This window comes from Artibeus jamaicensis, unplaced genomic scaffold (genome assembly GCF_021234435.1).
Source record: "Artibeus jamaicensis isolate MK-2021 breed Jamaican fruit bat unplaced genomic scaffold, CSHL_Jam_final contig_475, whole genome shotgun sequence".
Classification (NCBI taxonomy): domain Eukaryota; kingdom Metazoa; phylum Chordata; class Mammalia; order Chiroptera; family Phyllostomidae; genus Artibeus; species Artibeus jamaicensis.
The window spans coordinates 5,163,325-5,172,265 of record NW_026521852.1 but is presented as its reverse complement, the minus strand read 5'-3'; the positions used below and the strand labels follow the sequence as shown (position 1 = coordinate 5,172,265).

Here is an 8,941-nt window from a genome sequence, read left to right as displayed (position 1 = left end):
AAGGGCTGCACTGTTGGAAGTCATTGTTGGAAGTTGGGCAGCCAAAAATTTTTAGCTGATTTTTAATCAGCTAAAAAATTTCTTTTTATTAAAAAATTCCTTTTTTTAATAAAAAGAAAAAATTCCTGGGGTATTAAGTGGGCACCCAGCAAGAGGCTTCCATTTGGTAAGTCTAGGCCTGCAGATCTCTGCCCACAAATCATTGCCCCCTGCTATCTGGTCGGCTGCACACACACCTTTTTTGAGGGCTGAACCTCAGACTTTGGGTGACCCTTCCCCTTCCAAGCATGCTTCTTTATTCTGTACTCTCTATCATCCCCAGAATATTTTTTTAACATTCCCTTTTTAAAAACTTTTTATTGTTGACACTATTAGAAATGTTTTCCATGTCCACCCCCACTTTGCCAACCTGCACAAAGCCCTTGTTCCCCCTTCCTCTGGCCTTCACCACACTAGTGTCTGTGTCCATGGGCTGTGTATATATGTTCTTTAGCTAATTTCTTTATCTATTTTATCCAATATCCCCACTCCTCTAAAAATTGTGTGTCTGTTCCAGGTATCCATGCCTCTGGTTCTATTTTGTTTGTTAGTTTCTTTTGTTTATTAAATTTCATGTATTAGTGAGATTAAGTGGTTTTTGTCTTTCTCTGACTGGCTTATTTTATTTAGCATAATCATCTCCAGGTCCATCTATGCTGTCACAAAGGGCAGGAGTTCCTTATTATTTATAGCCATGTAGTATTCTGTTGTGTAAATGTATCACAGCTTTTTCATCCACTCATCTACTACTGGGCACTTGGGATGTTTCCAGATTTTAGATATAAATACCACTGCTATGAACATAGGGTGCATATGTTCTTTCTGATTGATATTTCAGTATTCTTAGGATATATACCCAAAAGTGGGATCACTGGGTAAAATGGCAGTTCCAGTTTTAACTCTTTGAGAGAACTCCACATTGTTTTCCACAGAGAATGAACCAGTCTGCATTCCCACCAACAGTGCACTAGGGTTCCTTTTTCTTGACATCCTTTCCAGCACTTATTGTTTGTTCATTTATTGACAGTAGTCATTCTGGCAGCTTTCTGGTTATATCTCATTGTAATTTTAATTTACATCTCTCTGATGATTAATAATGTGCAGCATTTTTTATTTTTTAAATCTCTTACCAAAATGACATTTATTTGTATTTCTTACAGAAACAGTAAGTGGTAGGTAATTCATGGCACCAGGTAATTTGTCCAGACACAAAAGAATGTATTATCAGTGAATGCCTTTTTGAATCATCTTCTGTCACAGTTTCAAGATAGGTCTGCTCAGCAAAATCCAACACTATTCCTTCAGTTACTTTATACATGGAATTTTCTTCTACTTGTATCCATTTCCCAGTGCTTATGGATCAATTCATATTCTTCATATTTATAATCAAAGGTTCCTTTCTGAAGAGATCTTGATTTTAAGGTAAAATGTGGCCCTAGTTCCTTAATTCCCACTTTCTTTTCACTCTTGAATATGCATCTATGAAATCTGAAGGAGATATAATCCCATGGATTGTGGCATGTGGCAACCTCCCTTCCAACAAACTGAGGATTATGAGAAAAGAGAGATGCAAACATCTGTCCAATAGAATGACCCAGCTGTGTTGTAAAATTATTCAGAATTATTTCAGGTATGTGTTCTGTGGGGTCCTTGCCTCTTCTCTTAATTTCCTTATGCAGATGAACACTGCTTATTTTAAACTGAGCAGTTGGTCCATTTGATAAGTGACTCAGAATCAATTCAGAATTTGGTGTTTTACCGATCTTCATTAATAACTATCAGATCTGTGAAATCTCTTGAGATGCACTGTGGAATAATTTTTTTCAGAGCCAGTCCTCTTCTGTGATAAGCATGTGAGTTTTGTATAACTGTGGAGAGCTATTCACAGCATCATACTATTCTCCCTTGAGGTCTATCTGATGTAATGAAAATCTTGAGAGAAGTCTGTCTGTTGAAGTAAGAAGCAAATTTCATCTGTAGCTTCATCATAAACAACCTCTTCATCAGTAGGGTCTACTGTGGTTTCATCATACATGCTCTGGTTTTCAGTGGTCTTGGGTATAGGTTTTGGTGGAGGCTTATCACCAAGAGCTTCTCTCTCTTTTTAAATTTTTTTTTAGCTGCCAACTTTTCCTTCCACTGCTGCTATTTCCACCACGTGAACATAAGTGTCACTGTCACTGCTATTTGTTTTTGATCTCTAAGATGCTGAAGCCTGGAGGAAAGACAGATGATTTGGGGGGTTGGGCCCCACTCTCTGTTGCTCCATCCTTAACAACTGCTGCCTTTTGAGGTGCTTCGGTATAGCTCTTTTGCTTTTCAGGGCTTTCTTTTGGCTGCTGCCTGTCTTCTCCATAATATTTGTTCCTTGGTGTCTGTGTGCAGCATTTTTTTCATAGATCTATTGGCCATCTGTAGGTCCACTTGGAAGAAGTTCTATATTGAGAAGTTCTAAAATAATCTATTCAGGTCCTTTGCTCATTTTTTTCCTTTTTAATTTACAATTTTTTAAATTATTGTTGTTCAGGTACATTTGTCTCCATTTTCCTGCCACCACTTTCCCCCAGCTCACCCACCCATATTGCCCACCCTCAATCCTACTCCCCTTTTGCTTTATCCATGGGTCCTTTATACATGTCCATTGACCACCCTTTCCCTTCTTTCCCTTATTAAACACTTCCCCACTGAATATGGTTACTGTCAGTTTGTTCTTTCTTTCAGTGCATCTGGTTATATTCTACTTGCTTATTTGTTTTGTTGAAAGGTTCCACCTGTAGGTGAGACTATATAGTATTTGTCTTTCACTGCCTAGCTTATTTTACTTAGCATAATAGCTCTTAAAGACCCACAGGGTCCTAGAAAAACCACCAGACAACCCCAAAACCACCCATGTCGTAATCAGCACCAGAAGGGCCCAATTTGCTTGTGAGTAGCAGAAGTGCCTAAAAAGCTTGAAGAGAGCAGAACACGTGGCATTGTTCCCTTTCAGGCCCCTCCCCCACATCCAGCACCACAACCAAGCCACATGGGTTGCCCCACTCTGGTGAATACATAAAGACTCTGCTCCTTACAAAGTAACAGCTACATCAAGACAAAGAATTATGGCCTAAATGAAAAAACAGACCAAAACTCAAAAAATAAAACTAAGTGATGAAGAGATAGCCAACCTATCAGATGCAAAGTTCAAAACACTGGTAATCAGGATGTTCACAGAAATGGTTGAGTATGGTCACAAACTAAATGAAAAAGTGAAGACTATGAAATAAAGTGAAATAAAGGAAAATGTATAGGGAACCAAAGTGATGATAAGGAAAATGGGACTCAAATCAACAGTTTGTACCAGAAGGAAAAAATAAACATTCAATCAGAACAGAATGAAAAAATAAGAATTCAGAAAATTGAAGAGAGGCTTAGGAAACTCCAGGACATCTTTAAATGTTCCAACATGTGAATCATAAGGGTGCCAGGAGGAGAAGAGGAAGAGCAAGAAACGGAAAACTTAGTTTAAAACATAAGGAAGGAGAAATTCCCCAGTCTGGCAAAAGAAATAGACTTTCAGGAAGTCCAGGAAGCTCAGAGAGCACCAAAGAAGTTGACACACACACATCCAAGCAAACACACATCCAGGCACATCATAATTATGGTAGCCAAGATTAAAGAGAGGGAGAGAATTTTAAAAGCAGCAAGAGAAAAGGAGACAGTTACCTACAGAGGAGTTCCCATAAGGCTGTCAGCTCATTTCTCAAAAGAAACCTTACAGACAAAAAGGGGCTGGAAAGAAGTATTTGAAGTCATGAAAGGCAAGAAGCTACATCCAAGATTGCTCTATCCAGCAAAGCTTTCATTTAGAATGGAAGGGCAGATAGAGTGCTTCCTACATAAAGTCAAGTTAAAGGAGTTCATTATCACCAAGCCCTTATTATATGAAATGTCAAAGGGACTTATCCAAGAAAAAGAAGATAAAAAATATAAACAGTAAAATGAGAACAAATTCACAACTATCAACAACTGAGCCTAAAAACAAAAACAAAAATGAACTAAGGAAACAACTAGAACAGGGGCAGAATCACAGAAATGGAGATCACATGGAGGGTTATCAGTGGGAAAGGACAAGGGAGAGAAAGGAGAAAAAGGAACAGGAAATAATAAGTGTAAATGGTAGGTACAAAATAGATAAAAGAAGAATAATATAGGAAATGTAGAAGACAAAGAACTTATATGTACCCATGGACATGAACTAAAGGGGGAGGATATGTGTCTGGGAGGGTGTGTGCAGGGTAGAGGGGAATAAAGTGGAGGGGGGAAGGAATTGGACAACTATAATAGCATAATCAACAAAATATATTATAAAAACAGTAATGGCTCTCCGGTGCCATCCATGCTGTCATGAAGGCTGGGAGCTCCTTCTTTCTTTCTGCTGTGTAGTATTCCATTGTGTAAATGTAACACAGTTTTTTGATCTACTCATTTTACTGAAGGGTACTTAGGTTGCTTCCAACACTTGGCTATTGCAAATCGTGCTGCTATGAACATTGGGGTGCATAGTTTCTTTTGAATTGGTATTTTGGGGTTCTTAGTGTATAATCCCAGCAGTGGAATTGCCATGTCAAAGGGGAGTTCCATTTTTAGTTTTTTGAGGAAATTCCATATTGTTTTTCACCATGACTGCACCAGTCTGCATTCTCACCAACAGTGTAGTAGGGTTCCCTTTTCTTCACAACCTCAGCAGTACTTGTTGTGTGTTGATTTGTTTATGATGGCCATTCTGACCAGTGTGAAGTGGTATCTCACTATGATTTTAATTTGCATTTCTCTGATGGCTAGTAATGCTCAGCATCCTTTCGTATGTCTCTGGACCCTCTGTACATCCTCCTTGGAGAAGTGTCTGTTCAGATCCTTTGCTCATTTTTTAATTGGATTGTGTTTCTTCCTGGTGTGGAGTTTTGTAAGTTCTTTATACTTTTTGGAAATTAAACCTTTGTTTGAGGTATTATTGGCAAATATACAGTTGGTTTCCTTTTCATTTTGCTGATGTTTTCTTTAGCCATGCAGAAGCTTGTTATTTTGATGGAGTCCCATTTGTTACTCTTTCCTTTATGTCCCTTGCTCTAGGGGACATATCAGTGAAAATATTGCCTCATGGACTATCTGAGATTATTCTGCTTATGTTCTCCTCTAGGACTTTTATGGTGTCACAACTTATATATAAGTCTTTTATCCATCTTGAGTTTACTTTTGTGTATAGCGTAAGTTGCTGGTCGAGTTTCATGTTTTTGTATGTGGTTGTCAAGCTCTCCCAACATTATTGGTTGAAGAGGCTATTTTTCCATGTTATGCTGCTGCCCCCCTTGTCAAATACTAATTGAACAGAGAGATTTGGGTTTATTTCTGGGCTCTCTATTCTATTCCCCTGATCTATGTATCTGTTCTTATGCCAGTAGCAGACTGTTTTAATTATAGTGGCCTTGTAATATATTTTGATATCAGGCATTGTGATCCCTCCTACTTTGTTCTTCTTCCTCAAAATTGCTGAGGCTATGCAGGGTCATTTATGGTTCCATATAAACTTATGAAATGTTTGTTCTATATTTGTGAAATATGTCATTGGTATTTTAATAGGGATTGCATTGAATCTATACATTGCTTTGGGTAGTATGGACATTTTGATGATGTTAATTCTTCTAATCCATGACACGTTGTATGCTTCCATTTATTTGCGTGTTCCTTAATTTTTTTTCAGTGTTCTGTTGTTTTCTGAGTACAAATCTTTTTACCTCCTTGATTAGATTTATTCTTAGGTACTTTGTTTTCTTGTTGCTATAACAAATAGAATTTTTCCCCTGATTTCTGTTTCTGATATTTCATTGTTGGTGCACAAAAATGTCTTTGATTTCTGAACATTGACTTTGTATCCTGATGATTTGCCAAGTCCACTTATTAAGTCGATTTGTTTATTGGTGGAATCTATAGGATTTTCTATGTACACTATGATGTCAACTGTAAACCATGACAGTTTTACTTCCTCCTTTCCAATTTGGATGCCTTTTATTTCTTTTTCTTTTCTGATTGTTGTGGCTAGGACTTCCCCTACTATGTTAAATAGAAATGATGAAAGCAGACATCTTTGTCTTGTTCCTGATCCTAGTGGGAAACTTCTTAGTTTTTGCCCATTGAGTATGATGTTGGCTATAGGTCTCTCATATATGGCCTTTATTATGTTGAGGAATGCTCCCTCTACTCCCACTTTGCTCAGTGTTTTATCATAAATAGGTACTGTATCTCACCAAATGCTTTTTCTGCATCTATTAATATGATCATGTGATTTTTGTCATTCATTTTGTTTACATTATGTATTACATTTATTGATTTGTGAATATTGTACCATCCTTGCATGCCTGGGATGAATCCCATTTGATCATGGCATATGATCTATTTAACACATTGCCAGATGTGGTTTGCCAATATTTTGTTTAGTATTTTAGCATCTATGTTCATCAGTGATATCATTCTGTAGTTTTCTTTCTTGTTGTGTCTTTACCAGGTTTTGGGATTAGGATGATGCTGGCTTCATAAAAAGGTTTGGGAGTCTTCTCTGTTCTTGGATTTTTTACAGTAATCTAATAAGGTTAGAGGTTAGCTCTTCTTTAAGTGTTTTGTAAAATTATCCTGTCAAACTATCCAGTCCAGGGCTTTTGTGGGCATGGAGTTTTTTTTATTACTGCTTCAGTTTCACTCACTGGTATCAGTCTGTTCAGGCTTTCTGGTCCTTCTTGATTCAGTGTGGAAGATTACATGTTTTTTGAAATTTGTCCAGTTCACCCAGTTTGTCAAATTTCTTGGCATATAGTTGTTGTAGTAATTTCTTACAACCCTTTGTATGTTTGTGGTGTCAATTGTGATCTCTCCTCTTTCATTTCTGACTTTATTTATTTGGGTCCTCTCCCTTTTTTTCTTGAAGAGTTTGGTTAAAAGCTTTTGGATTTTGTTTATCTTTTCAAATAACCAGCTCCTGGATTTATTGATTCTTTGAATTGTTCTGTTAGTCTCTATGTCATTTACTTCTGCTCTGATCTGTATTATTTCCTTTTTTCTACTCACCTTGCTCTTTGTTGTTGTTTCTTCAGTTCTTGTAGATATAGGGTTAGGTTGTTTATTTGAAAAGTTTCTATCTTTTTTATGATTCTACCTTTGTACTGCTATGAACTTCCCTCTCAGTACTGCTCTCCCTTTGCTTGGAATATTTTTTTCCATACCTTCACTTTTAGTCTGTGTAGGTCTTTTGTTCTGAGATGGGTCTCTTGTAGGCAGCATATATACAGATCATGTCTTCTTATCCATTCAACTACCCCATGTCTTTTGGTTGGAGCACTTAATCTATTTGTATTCAATGTTGGTTTTTTTTACTATATTTATTGATTATGCCATTACGGTTGTTCTATTCCCCCCTTAATTCCCCTCCATCCTGTACACCCCCTCCCCCACCATTCCCCCATTTAGTTTATGACCATGTGTCTCAAGTTCTTTAGATTCTATATCTCCCCTACTATTTTTGCCCTCCCCCCATCTATTTTCTACCTACCATCTATGCAACTTATTCTCTGTACCTTCTCCCCCCTTCTCCTTCTCCCACTCCCCTGTTGCTAACAGGGGAGAACATATGATCTTCATTTCTATGGTTCTGCTGCTGATCTAGCTATCCTCTTAGTTTCCTTTTGTTTTAGGTGTGGTTGTTAATAACTGTGAGTTTGCTGTCCTTTCACTGTTCATCTTTTTTATCTTCTTTTTCTTAGGTAAGTCCCTTTAACATTTCATATGATAAGGGCTTGGTGATGATGAACTCCTTGAACTTGACCTTATCTGAGAAGCACTTTATCTGTCCTTCCATTCAAAATGAAAGGTTTGCTGGATAGAGCAATCTTGGATGTAGGTCTTTGGATTTCATGACTTGGAATACTTCTTTCCAGCCCCTTCTTGCCTGTAAGGTCTCTTTTGAGAAATCAGCTGACAGTCTGATGGGAACGCCTTTGTAGGTGACTGTTCCCTTAGCTCTTGCTGCTTCTAGGATTCTCTCCTTCCTTTTAATCTTGGCTAATGTAATGATGATGTGCCTTGGTGTGTTCCTTCTTGGGTCCAACTTCTTTGGGACTCTCTGAGCTTCCTGGATTTCCTGGAAGTCTATTTCCTTTGCCAGATTGGGGAAATTCTCCTTTATTATTTGTTCAAATAAGTTTTCCACTGGTGGCTGTTCCTCTTCCCCTTCTGGCACCCCTATAATTCTCATGTTGGAACGTTTAAAGATGTCCTGGAAGTTCCTAAGCCTCTCCTCATTTTTTTTGAATTCTTGTTTCTACATTCTTTTCTGTTTGGTCATTTTTTTCTTCCTTCTGGTCCACTCCTTTGATTTGAGTCCCAGTTTCCTTTCCATTACTATTGGTTTCCTGTGCATTTCCATTCATTTCAATTAGTTTAGCCTTCATATGTTCCTCTAATTTGTGACTAAAATCAACCAGTTCTGTGATCATCCTGATCACCAATGTTTTGAACTGTGCATCTGAAAGTTTGGCTATTTCTTCATTGCTTAGATTTATCGGCTCTGGGGCTCTAAGTTCTTCTTGAGCCATGTTTTGATCTGTTTGTGCCTGTTACCTATGAGGAGCGGAGCCTTAGTTGTTTGCCAGGGTGGGGCCACCCAGATGGCTGGTTTGTGACACTGTATGTGGGGGTGTGTTCAGAGAGAGACAATGGCGGTCCCCTCTGCTGCTTCCTGCCACTGGCGCCTGCACGATTGGTCTCACCGCTATCTCCTTCACTGGTTTATCTGCATGCAAATGTGTGACCGTGGTCAGCCCTCAGTGATTCCGCTGCCTTGCACCCTCGTGGGTCTCCCCGCTTCTCCACACCT

At 38.3% G+C, this 8,941-nt stretch overlaps 1 pseudogene; it reads right to left on the bottom strand.

The window, feature by feature from the left end:
* Positions 1-1,349: 1,349 nt before the first annotated feature.
* Positions 1,350-2,395, bottom strand: LOC119035700 (ribosome production factor 1-like; annotated as a pseudogene).
* Between the last annotated feature and the right edge of the window lie 6,546 nt (positions 2,396-8,941).